Consider the following 14,210-nt stretch of genomic DNA (forward strand, 5'->3'; position numbering starts at 1 on the left):
GTGTGCAAAGATGAATGTTGGGTCAAGGCAATGGATGAAGAACTTGAGCAGATTGAAAAGAACGACACTTGGGAGTTGGTTCCTAGACCAAAAGATAAGAATGTCATAGGAACAGAATGGATCTTCAAGAACAAGTTGAATGAAAATGGGGAAGTTAATAGAAACAAGGCGAGGCTTGTTTGTAAAGGGTATGCTCAACAAGAAGGAATAGACTTTGAAGAAACTTTTGCTCCCATGGCTAGACTTGAAGCCATCCGAATGTTCCTTGCTCTCTCAAGCTTTCAGAAGTTCAAAGTATTTCAAATGGACGTGAAGTCAGCCTTTCTGAATGGAGAGTTAGAAGAAGAAGTATACATCGAGCAACCAGATGGTTTCATCCTTGGGAATGATCCAAATCTTGTATGCAGATTTAAAAAGGATCTCTATGGGCTTAAACAAGCTCCAAGGGCTTGGTACTATCATTTGGATAAATACCTTCATCAACAAGGTTTTTCAAAAGGATCAGCAGACAACAATCTCTATATAAAAATTGAAAATAACAAATTGCTAATACTTGTTGTGTATGTAGATGATATTATCTTTGGAAGCAATGAAGAAGATATGAGTCAAAGCTTTGCCTTGGTGATGCAGAAAGAATTCAAAATGTCCTTGCTTGGAGAACTGACATACTTTCTTGGATTGCAAATCCAACAAAATGAAGGCGGAATCTTCTTGTCTCAAACCAAGTACCTCAAGCAGATTCTGAAGAAGTATGGCATGGAAGATTCGAAACCAATATGTAACCCCATTGTTACAAGATGCAGCCTCAGTGAAAATGATGAATCAGCAGCAGTGCATCAACCAACCTATAGATCTATGATTGGAAGTCTACTTTATTTAACAGGTACCCGACCAGACATCATGCATGCAGTGGGAATAGTTGGAAGATTTCAGGCAAATCCAAAGGAAACTCATCTTCAGGCGGTCAAGAGAATATTCAAGTACCTTCAAGGAACTCAAAACTATGGCCTATGGTATCCTAGAGATACAGATTTCACACTTCATGCTTACACAGATGCAGATTGGGCCGAAAGCGTGGATGACAGGAAGAGCACAAGTGGTGGTGCATTCTTTATGGGTTCCAGATTAGTATCTTGGTTCAGCAAGAAACAGAGTTCGATTGCTTTATCTACAGCTGAAGCGGAATATGTGGCTGCTGCATCTTGTTGCACTCAACTTCATTGGATGATGCAAACCTTGCAGGATTTTCAAATCACTTGTACTCCACCTATCTATATCTTATGTGATAATACGAGTGCAATAAGCATTTCAAAGAATCCTGTCATGCATTCAAATACCAAGCACATATCTATCAAATATCACTTTCTTCGGGAACAAGTGCTTGAGCAAAAAGTCAAGTCGGAGTATGTTCCTTGTAAGGAACAAGTTGCTGATATACTCACCAAACCACTGCCCAGGGAAACTTTTGAATATCTCAGACAGAAGCTGGGAGTAGTTGATGCTTCATCCTGCTGTTGAAGCTTGTCTGTTTCAGAGAAAATATGGTGTATGCGAGTTGGATGAGGGTTATCTGCGTACATACGCCGATTTATGCAGGTGCAGTCGCGTATATGGAGTTCTGAAGAAAATCAGCAAGGACAGACTCTGGTTGAAGAGAGTTTGATATGGGTCTATCAGAGACCATCTGGCACAGGTTCAGGGGGAGCAGATAATCTTCTAATAATGCATTGTTGGCATTACCTTAGAAGATCTTGGTTCAAGTACTCAAGCTGTTGTTGGTTTTAGGTGGAACAGAGGCAGCGGGTGAACAGAAGGAAATCTTGGTTGCTGATCTGAATAATGATGGACAGATGTTGCTGCCTGTGACTTTCATAAGTCTTGTTCTAGATAATTCGTCTCTATGTCATGTATCTCTTTTTGTGGTATCTCCTTTATGGTGTCAAGGTCATGTAACGACCTATTTTGGTTTCCCCACTATGCCTGGGATGAACATGTAATGAACTTGGTTGTCATATGTAAATTTCTGATGTATCCCCACTTGGTTGGGTGGATGATCCCCACTTGGTTGGGTGATGGATGTATGTATTGAGTCTTTTGGTGATAGGAAGGTCTTTCATAATGTATATGTCTTGGTTCTTCTTGAAGAACATCTTTTGCAGATCTTGCCTACAGTCAGGGGGAGCATGGTCAGCACAGCAGGGCAAAACTTTCAGCATGTACTCAGGGCAAGCACAACCCTTTGCCCTTGATGACAAAGGGGGAGATTGACTTTGAGGATGTTGGGTTGCCATCAAGTCAAAAGGGGGAGATTGTTGGCATTATGGCACATGTTTGGGGCTATGGCACAGGTGTTGTCCTTGATGGCAACTCTCTTTAGTAACAGATCTCAGTTCAGGCTTTCAAAATGAAGGAAAAGACATATATGCAGGTTCATCTAGGCGAAGTCGTGTATACACGCGGGTTAGACGTTTCAAAGGCACGTGTGCGTATACTTGCACTTTCATGCAAGGAAAAGCACATATATGTTGGATAACTTACCTTTGGTCCGTGGTAGTTAGTCCTTGGTACTTGAACCTATAATTTTGGACCATGATACCTCATCAGACGTGCTGATCCTAGGTATTGGGTCCTTGGTATTGGCTTATTATGGTTTTGGACCGTGGTATTGTGGAAGGCCTAAAACTATAAAAGGGGAAGGAGATCATGTGGCAAAGGATCATCTGATTTATTGAATATCTGATATTGTGCTAGATCTAGAATACTTGATTGGGTTTTGGTACAGATCTAGATCTGAAAAAGGAGGAACATGAGCACAAGAAGGATAAGGTCTATTGATGGATCGAAATCTAAAGGCTTGAACATTGATATTTCTGTACGATTTTGATATTTTATATTTGGCGCACTCTTGATCTATAAATCTGATAATCCGGGTTAACCAATGACTGAATGTTTAAAAGAATGAATTATCCTTTATAGATCTGTACGCAGGTTCAGTGAAGTGCAGGTGCGTATACACGCTTTTTCTGTGAATGAAAGAAGCGTATATGCAGGTTGGTTGTGGTACAGAAGCATATACACGCAGGTTGCTGAATAGTGAAGTAGCATACATATCTTGATTTATGTTCTAGTTGCTTATGTTTTATTGCTGTAGTGTTCTGGGTTCAGAATTGGTGTTTGATTACAATTACTATGTTCTGGGTGTAGCGGTCAGAGAAGTGTTTGTTTGATTCAGTTTTTGATTGGTGAAAAGGAGTTTTGTTGATGCAAAAATACTTGATGTTTGATTGATGCTATCTGTGGATTCAGTCTGAAAATTAATGAAACGAGGTCCTTGAAAGCAAAGAGAAGGTTGCAGCCTTCTGCAAGTAGAAGCCTGCGTACTAGTATCTCAAGCTAGTACAAGAACTAAGGGGGTTGGAGCTCCCTTCCAGGAAAGTTGGAGAACGAGAGAGAGTTGTAGCTCTCTGCAGGTTGCAGCCTGCGTACTGGTAAAGACTGCACCAGTACAAAACATTGTAAAGAGAAGTTTCTAATTAAAAAGAAGATAGAGACGAATTGCAGCAGGGGGTTTTCACCCACATTGGGTTTCCTCCTTATATCTTGTGTTCTTATGTGTGACTGTCTTCTGCGCTGTTTCACTGTTTATGGTACTGTTTATTTACTTCTGATTCACAGATTAATAACTAACATCTGAAAGATAAATCTAATTATAAGTTTGCTCTATATACATGTGTTTCTTTATCTGTAGTTGCGTATATACGCAGTATTTATTAACTGAAGTAGCGTATATTATCTGGAGTTGAAAAGGAAATATTTGACTTGATAATACTGATTCACCCCCCCCTCTCAGTATTATTTCCAACAAAAACTTCCTCAATAACCAAGGGTTGTATATTCAATGCAACCAGTACATACTATGTCGAATATTCCCACTACAGTGGCTATTGTGACTATATCGCAAGTACAAGCGCTACCTATTGTATGTCAACCTCAAGTTTCTCAGGCTGCAATACAATAGCCTCTCGTCTCAACGATTCAATCACAACCTTAGTTTAGTGCCTCCTTATCTGAAGCGACTTAGGCTCAAATGGGCACTATGACTCCACATCTTGGTCAATCATCCAGTATTGGACAATAGCAAATGGTCCAACAACCATGGTTGGTTCAATACCAACAACTGCAATTCCAGCAATCATACCAAGGACCTGAGAAACAAGTCTTTGTAAGTAATGGACAACCGCATTTCCAAAGCGGTAATCAGCAACCATACTATAATGATTATGCCCATCAATCTTATCAAAGTTACCAACATCAAATACATTATGCTGGTATGCAAAGACCTACTGCTCAGGCGATTCCATCTTATCCTTGGTATGCTTCGCCTAACCTGAATCAACAGTTGCCCTTTGTAGCAATTCTAGAATTACCAGATCTAAACCATTTGACGAATGATCCAATTTCTTATGCCCCTTGGTGGCCTGCGATTCCTCATAAACTTCCCTCTGATATTCCTAAATTCAATGGAAATCCAGGTGAAGATCCATCGAATCATGTAATGACATTCCATTTGTGGTGTTCATCCAACACCTTGAATGATGATTCGATTAGGCTTCGCCTTTTTCAGTGAACGTTAATTGGTCTGGCAGCTAAATGGTATATAGAATTGCCTAGATCTTCGTTTGATAACTTCAGCACCCTTGCCACTACCTTTTTAACCCATTTTCAGTTACCTATAAGGTACGAAACAGGGACAGAACTCCTTACCAACTTTAAACAAACAACAACCACTCACATACCTATTCATATTCATGAGTGGCAGCATCATCGAAGAATGGTGAAGATGTACATTCCTGATCAGCTTTTAGCTGAATGGTTTATAAAGTCATTATTACCCTCTATTACAGAGGATGTGGCTAAGGGAGGAGTTGTTACAGAAGAGCAAGTCATTGCTCGTGCGCAATATTTAGACTTGATCTATACTCAGTCTGGCATGCTCTACGACAAAATTCCTAACACTCCTAGACCAAAATTTTCGTTCCTCCTCCCCCTAAATCAAATAAAGACTCTCATGCTAGCGATGGCGTGATAGGTATGACACACACGAAAACCACAAAGGCTACATCTAAGAAAGCCTGTATGGTTTCTAGTCAAAAAGTAGATGAGGAACCTCATGCCTCGGCGGTCAATGCCTTGTCAATTGACAAAGGCAAAAATGCTAAGCAACCAGGGGGCAAGAAGAAAGGGACAAACAAAAAGAAGAAACAGGAGGATTCGACTCCTGAGAAACCTTCTGGAAACCCTACTGTAAACAAGAAACCTAATCGGTCACGTTTCATATGCGATGAGGACCATTACACAAAGGATTGTCCACATCAACTTGAAGTCAAAAAGTTTTTCAAAAAGACTTCAAATACCCAATAGTATTGACTGATCTGTTTCCAAATCCAGAAACTAACCTGGTTGCTAGTGGCCATGCTTCCCCATCCCAAGTGCTTATGCTATCCATCTCAAAACAACAAAATGACGCTTTGATATCTACAAGGAATAAGGATTATGGAAATCCACAATTGTCGAACAAAAAGGCTACAGATCAACCAATCAGTTCAATGACAACTTCGTCAGAACTTGTTCCACCAATCATTCCTAAATTAACAATAAAACTACCTAAGGGAGTAGTACATAAATCGACATTTAATCCTCGTGGTCGAGCAACATAGAATTATAATATAGTGGAGGATATAGCCCAATTGCCATCCACCATGTCAACACTTGAAGTACTACAGAATTGCCCATCCCAAAAATAGGCTTTGTTATTAGCGATAGGTGGGATTGATCCAATGGATTCCAATCTAGCAGGCTTTAATCATAAAGGATATGAACCTCAGTTACCAGTATAGCTCGATTTCCTCATACAAGTAAAATCCCTCAACAAAACTGTTCATCGAACAACAATTGATGAGGGAGCATCTACCTGTATTATGTCAATGAGTTGCTGGAAAACTTTAGGCTCTCCACCCTTGTCATGATCATCAACGACATTAAAAGCGTTCGATGGAAGAACATACACGCCATATGGGATATTAAGTAACTTGCAAATAGAACTGGGGGGCAAGAGAGTAGAAATTGAAGTCAAGGTCATTGATGGGAACCTTGACTACAACATCCTACTAGGCAGGCCCTGGATTTATGCTATGGCCACTATTGTGTCAACATATTTTAGAAAGATTTCATTCCCCTTTCAAGGTGGAATCACAATCATTGACCAACTCACTTTCCTCCCCAACAGTTCTCAAGTTACTGAAAGCATTCCATTGATCCATGGAAGCTCTCAGTCACTTGAACATATCGGAGTAGGTCTCCTAAAAGACTCTTCCTTAATGGGTACTTTTGCCCTTCCGCCTTCGAGTAATCTGGCAGAAGTGGCCACAGTGGAAACCTATCACATGATATCTTCTACATCGTCAATGATTAAGAAGAAATCTGAACATTTTGTTAGCATGGATCATCGCTAGGTATTGCCCCCAAGCCCTATAGAATTGTTGTAGCAATCAATATTCTGGACATGGGCGGCAAACCCAAATCAACGCCCGAGAAGCATTTGGATAGATAGGTCTCTAGAGTATAGTACCTCTTCTGATCCTTGGTCGCATGTACATTCTACAGACGAAGGAATCATTTAGTCAATGGTGATAGGAGAAACACCATGGGAAGATCACCACCATCGTTCCTGACCTCAAGATAACAACGAGGATTACTCTAAAGACCTTAATCATCCTTAAGTTTTTTATTTTCTATCGAATACTGTAAATACGGTGGATTTAGAGTGAAATTTGTCCAATATTGAAGAAACTATTGCCATTAATATCTCGACCAAACTAGATGTTGTAGAGAATATACATGTTGGCAAATGTTGTTCTCCTTCAAAACTGGAAATATACTGAGCTCTCTTTCGCAAATTTAGAGATGTCTTTGCTTGGTCATACGAATAAATTCTAGGCATTGACTCGAGCATCATTGAACATAAAATCAAGATGTATCCTAATGTCAAACCAGTATGACAACAACTTCAACTGGTTCACCCAAAGAAAGTCGTTGCCATTAACGCAGAAGTTGAAAAAATTTTACATGTTGGTTTCATTTACCCTGTTCCTCTCACTGATTGGGTATCAAATATTGTTCCTGTAATGAAAAATCAAGGAATGATTAGAGTGTGCGTCGATTACAGGGATGTAAATCAAGCTTGTCCAAAGGACAACTACCCTACACCCTTCATCAACTAGATAATTGATGAATGTGCCGGATGCGAAGTCTTTTCATTTATGGATCGATTTTCCGGATACAATCAAATTAATATCCACCCACAGGACTAGTCAAAGACAAAATTTTTATGTCCATGGGGCGCGTTCACATATGGAAAACTACCTTTCAGTTTGAAGAACGCAAGGGCAACATTTCAAAGGGAAATGAACTACGCCTTCCATGACATCAAACACATCATTTAGCCATATCTCGACGATTTACCAGCTCATTTGTGAAAGCAAACTGATCATCTGCAGCATTTGAGAGCTATATTTCTACGTTGCCGACACTACAAGATACGACTCAATCCACACAAGTGCGTGTTTTGTGTTGGTTCTGGTCAGTTACTTGGTTTCATAGTTTCTAAGGACGGAATTTGACTCGACCCATGTAAGGTTCAGGCAATCATCGACATGCCTCCTTCTTCAAATTTGCTTCAGATTCATAAACTCCAAGGGAAAGAAAACTTTCTAAGGAGGTTCATTCCAAATTACACCGAACATGCGAAAGGTTATACACGTCTTTTGAAAAAAGAAGTTCCCTTCAACTGGGATCAGGTTGCGCAAGCTTCCTTTGATGCTTTGAAAAGTTCCTTAGTAAAAGCATCATTAATGTATGCTCCTAATTATCAAAAAGACTTTAACCTGTATCTCGCTGCCACAGATACAACCATCGCAATGGTTTTAGTACAAGAAAACACTGGAATAGAAAATTTTGTCTATTATTTAAGCCGCAACTTAAATGATATGGAAAGTAAGTGCTCCTACGTTGAAAACCTGGCTTTGGCAGCTGTTCAAGCAGTACAGAGATTTCGATACTATATACTCTTTTGTAAAACTACCATCTTGTTAGATTACAACCCTATGACCTACATCCTATCACATCAATTTCTATGGGGTAAGTATTCAAAATGGATAGCCATTTTGCAAGAGTTTGATATGGAATTCAACAAATCTAAATCAAAGAAATCTCTGGTTTTCGCGGAGTTACTTTGCGACCTCCCATCATCGTCCAATGATTTAACATCTAAAGCATCGATTGTGGATGAAACATTATTTCTGATATCATCAAGCGACCCGTGGTATAGAGATATACTAATCTATCTCCAAACCCAAACCTTTAGGCCTAACACCTCTCGCTCAGAACAACGACATACTCGATACCAAGCAAAAGACTACATGATTGTCGATGATACACTTTACCATCGTGGTGTCGATAAAATTCTGAGAAGGTGCCTCATGCATGAGGAGGCCCAAAAAGCCTTGAATGACTGTTATTTAGGCGCATGTGGGGGGCATCTATCTGGCTACGCTACTGCACAAAAAATCTTGCGAGCTGGCTACTTTTGGCCTACTATCTTCAAAGATTGCATCATAGCAGTAAGAAGTTGCCATGCTTGTCAAATTTTTGATTGCAAAACCAGATTACCACCCGCACCACTGCATCCAGTAGTTGTTGTTGGGCCATTCGCCAAATGGGGCATAGATTCCATGACATGTAACCCCACCTCGACCGAAGGGCATGGGTATATCATAGTTTCTGTCGACTATTTTACAAAATGGGTCAAGTCAATGCCTACATTAAACAACAACGGTGAAATGACTGCTCTTTCTTTTTCAATCATCTAGTCTCTAGCTTCGGTGTTCCACGGGCTATAGTCACAGATCATGGATCGCATTTTCATAATCACATGATGGTTGAATTGACTGCCAAATTAAGACTATCCAATGATAGTTCTACTCCATACTATCCGCAAGCCAACGAACAAGTTGAAGTGATCAACAAAGTCCTCAAACACATGCTGCAGAGAATGATTGGAGCCCACAAACGGGATTGGCATTTGATCCTATACTCAGCTCTATGGGCATATAGAACCTTGGTGAGAAATGCGACTGGATTTACGCCCTTTCAGTTGGTGTATGGCCTGGAATCTGTCTTACCAATTCAATGTGAAATTTCATCTCTAAAGCTCGCAATTGATCTACTGCCTAAAACTTCAAAGGAAAAGGCTCATTTCTTGGAACTAATCCACTTGGATGAAACCCATCGTGATGCCACGCCAGCTAACGAAACACATAAGAAACGTGTCAAAGAGCAATTTGACAAAAATGTTAAGCCTCGTGTCTTCTCCAAAGGTGACCTGGTCTTACTCTACGGTCAGGGCTCTGATAAATTGGGAGCAGGTAAGTTCCAATCATTATGGATGGTCCCCTACATTGTTAAACGTGTATTAGCAAAAGGAGCCTACGAGCTGGTAGATTATGATGGAATTCCACTATCACAACCTCGAAATGGGTTGTATCTTATGTGATATTATGCTTGATCAAGTGTAGTAATCTCTTTATATGCTTTTGTTTCATTTTTGTTTTCGTCAAGAGTTGTCATTTTGGTTAAGTAATCCACTTTGCATTTATTGCAGATGTCGGACTTTTTGGAAACATTCATTGGGTATGCTGACGTAGTTAGTCATAGAACACAGAACCTATCTTCTACAGCCTGGGCCATCTTTGATCCAAGCAGCGAGTTAGTGAGTTTCAAGGGGATATGTATTGGTCAATCAACAAACAACATCATTGAGTATAGCGTGTTGATAGAGCTTCTCTCTGATACCATTTTGCATGGCATACGCCGACTTATTGTCAGGCTAGATTCGTAACTCATCATTCTACAACTTACTGGCCTCTATTCAGTTCGGAACCCAGCTATCTATCGTATGTTCCTAAGAGTCAAGATTTTGAAAGGCAGTTTGATTCCATACAATATCAACACATTTCCAAAAACTTAAACACTTTAACTGATTCATTACCGAATTATGTGTTAGACAGACATTTGCAACATTTGTAAAGAAAAGAATTTTACATCAACATTTGCATATGGATCACATAACTTAACCAAAATAAACTCTGAAAATCAAAAATATATAACTGTTTATTGTTTCACATAATGTTTTGTGTATAAGGAAAAATCGGTCATGCTACCAAGAAACTCAAAAGTAAATGCAGAAAAGCATCCTATACTAATGATGTTGGTGATAACATGTCACTGCCTGTGCTATCATACGCAGGAGCCTAGTCCATCAACTCGGAACACCAGTAGTATGGCAATGCAGCCTCAGAGGTAACTCGTCGGTCCTCACATCCTGTATACCAAGGGTAAGACCCTCGATCTAATCCTACAATACTACTAGGGTCTCTGCTATGTCCAAATCACAAAGGGCAGCCCTCCCTACAACTTCTCCTGCTAGAACGCCAGCTGCCGCCCTTGGCCGCACTGCTAGTCTCACTAGCCCAACATCTGCACAAGTACATGAGTTCAATTAGTCTTGATAAATAACAAAAACATTATAAAACTAATAAATAAAGATATGGTCAAAATCTTTACCTATCACACCCCACTGCTCGCCAGCCAGCAACGCCAAATCCGGGTCACCTCGGAAGTCCATCCCAACATACGGGTACTCTGAGAAGACCATATCTTGATGGTCGAACCAATCAAAGAAGGCATCAAAGAAAGTAATCTGTGGCTGACCAGCATGTCTAGCCATGAGATCAACCCATCTCTTCATCCTAGGTTCCCTCCATGTTGGCAATCCTAGTGAAATATGTTGTGGCTGCATCAATGGGATCCTCTCTAATGAAAAGGAAGTCAAAATGTAAATGTATCCGAAGTTCTTGGATCTTCCATTCTTTACCTTAGAGAGCTTTTATTATCACTGGAAGTGCTGCCTCACACTACTTGAATACCTTTGATTCTAGGCATTCTAAAGCATACTGCACATAAGATCTGTTTGCCAAATGAAGAGCTACGCTACCAGCCAATCTAGCAAAGGTGAATAAAATGGTCCTCAGAGACCGATCAGTGATGTCCCAGATATTGATCTTGCCATCTCTACTAGGCTGAGATCCATTTCTACAAAGCTATCAGATATAATCTCTCACCGATTCGGCCCCACAAGCGGATCCTGACAGTGAAAGAGGGACACCATGCCTCGATAACCCCGTCAAAAAGTAGATGTCCTTGACTGCCAGTGGGATGGATTTACCTCTAATCTGGAACATCTGGTTGATGGGATCCCATGCATCGAGGACATACTGCAACAAGCTGATTTGTTGCATCATGCTAGATATACGGAAGAATTTGAGCAAACCACAGTTTTGCAATGCAGTAATAGTACCCTGATCATGTAAGGCAATCATGTATTTTTCTTCATGCTCACATTCATGCCACGTGACGAACATCTTGATCCAAAAAATATCTGAGTCACAGACAAAAGATGAATTAGGATCCAAATTTTAGCAAAAACAGCCAAAAATTCCATGCGAAATCACTGTGCAAAGTTTCCCTTCTGTGCCCATCACACCCTGCCTTTGTACTAGGTGAGATGCATACTGACTGGCTAGTGTACAGCTTAGTATGCATCACACCTTTCGATATAGGGCAGGTGCGATGATGGGAGAACGATTTCTTGAAACCCCAGCGGCTAAAAAAAAAGGGAAGACTTGCTCAAAATCAAAAAAGGATGGAATGAAAATGAAGAGCTCAGGGTTAGCTCCTACCTGGTCCTGACGACGCGGAGAATAGTCCACTGGATCTCCTGAAATCAGCTGATGAAGTTTGAGGTAGAGAACCACTCCAGAGATCCAAATCCCAAATTTGAAATGAAATGGTAAAAATGAGAGGTAGAACTACTTTTATGTTACTATTCACGTAGTTCAAGTAAAATGTCAATTTTTAATTCATTTTTCAAGCATATATATGTGTATTTCTAATCAATTTGATGGAGCAATTGAGCAGGTTGAACAATCAAGAAAAGAATCTAACATGTTAAACGGTACTGAATATCATTGACAAATATCAAGAGCTATGTTCCCACAAGGTTCAAGCTTGTTAAAAAATCAGCCTACACTGAGCACATGATGGCACAAGGTTCAAGCTCATTAAAAAATAAACCTGCCTTTGGTAAATAACCTTTGTGATCGCTTTGCTATCTACCCTTTATGAACTTTGGTTGTGTTCCTTCCGTCACCTCCATTTCATTTGGCCAACCATACGCTTCCACTTGATTCTTTACCCTTTTGAGGAACATATGCGATGAGTGATTCTGATTTCCACCCTCTTCACACTGCCATGTTTCAAGAAGTTCCAAACTTACCTGGAACCAGCTGCTACCCAGAAATACCACTCGTTCCTAAAAAACGAGCCTCTTTTCAACTCTTTTTAGACTCATTAAATATAAAAAGATTGTCGATCTATTGGTCTTCCCATCTCGTTAAAGTAAGGGGAATGATATCCCTCTCATATATTTTAATCTTTTTGGACTTGAGGGATTATTAAACAAAAATATCGAGTGCTTCTCTTTGTCGGCTCGATAAAACTATCAAAAAGTCATCCCTTTCGTATTATTTTATAATTTTTCAGACTTAAGGGATTATGCCACAAAAAAGGATTGTTGGAGTCGCCTTTTCATCCATTTTCAAACTCTCTAAAAATGGAAAGGACCGAGTTATCTTTGTCGTTAAACTCGTTAAAACAATAGCGACAAACTTGTCCACCTAGACAAGAATGAGTCTCATTGACGCTAGGCTCGCTAAACACAAAGCGATAGGTTTTCCCGAAGGGCAAACTATAAACCAAGAATATGTTATCCTCCTCAAGCTTATCAAAAATAAAGAGGTACTGGTCAATAATGACTGGGCAAAAATGGGAAGAAAACTTGAAGAACTCTATTGGTAGAAAGTCGCTCTTGAACATGACACTTTCACTCCATCACCGTGATTGAGTTGGGTTGGGCTTATTCATTCACCGTCACCATTGTTCCGCCATGCCATCCATGGGGTTAACACTACCAGTCCATATCAGTGTCGCCAATATGTTCAAGAGAAGTCATTCAGAGAATTCACCATCCAATAAATGCCTCATCCACTGCATGACATCCACACTTCATTTTTCATTGCCACCATTCCTGAACCTCATATCATCAGATTGTTTTCACCTCCACAAAAATAATTTGCTCCATTTGGCATTGTAGATGTGGGATACATCAAGGCCCTCCTACGACAGGTCACTTCTTGTCGACATCAGCGCATTATCCAAGAAGTTGACTTAGAAGCAACCCTTTCAGTACTTTGAAGCTTGCATGCCTCAATGGCAAGTTTCTCACTTCCGGAGACAGGTTTACATCAATGACCTTTGACCGAAAGACTTTGTGTGGTGTTTGAAATCAGCTCATATATTCACACCATGTGAATTGTACTGTAGTACCTTGAGGGTCATCAACATTATCGGTGGCTCCTCTCGCGTCTGTTAAGAGCTTACATCATTGGATAGTAATCAAGCGATGCCTTTCCATGTTCGACATCAGAACATATTTTCACATTGATTGACTTGTACATCGGACAAAGATTGCATGAGTTTTGAAGACCCAGGATCTAGTTTCATCCATCCAGGCTGCAATATATTCAAGAAAATAAAGACATCAATTATACACAGAAACTGCATAGATAGTCATCTAAGCCAAGGAAGATGACTCTTCATGCGAAGAATCACAAGTCTACAATAGCAAACGATTGTCCGCCTCAGCTAGATCATGGAAATAATATGATGATGATGTATTGTATTGTATCTTATATAGGTCACCTTCCAGTTTGAATACCTCAGATCCTCATGAATAAAGAATTTCCCCTGACATCAGAAGGTTTACGACCTCATGCTTTAGGGGGCAACTATTATGGACATATTTGGGCACTGCAACCCAAAACTCATATGTCCATAAACCAAGGGCTCCTTAAGTCCCTAAAATTTTTGTTTTACGCCCTAAAGGATCATGGTCAATTGATCACATCATTTCCCAAAATTTCCACTTGAAAAACTACTCAGAACTATCCAAAACTGGACCATACAGACTGCTCCAT

This window comes from Pinus tabuliformis, chromosome 6 (assembly GCF_031772625.1).
Source record: "Pinus tabuliformis cultivar Carrire ecotype Pingquan chromosome 6, CPIR1, whole genome shotgun sequence".
NCBI classification, from domain to species: domain Eukaryota; kingdom Viridiplantae; phylum Streptophyta; class Pinopsida; order Pinales; family Pinaceae; genus Pinus; species Pinus tabuliformis.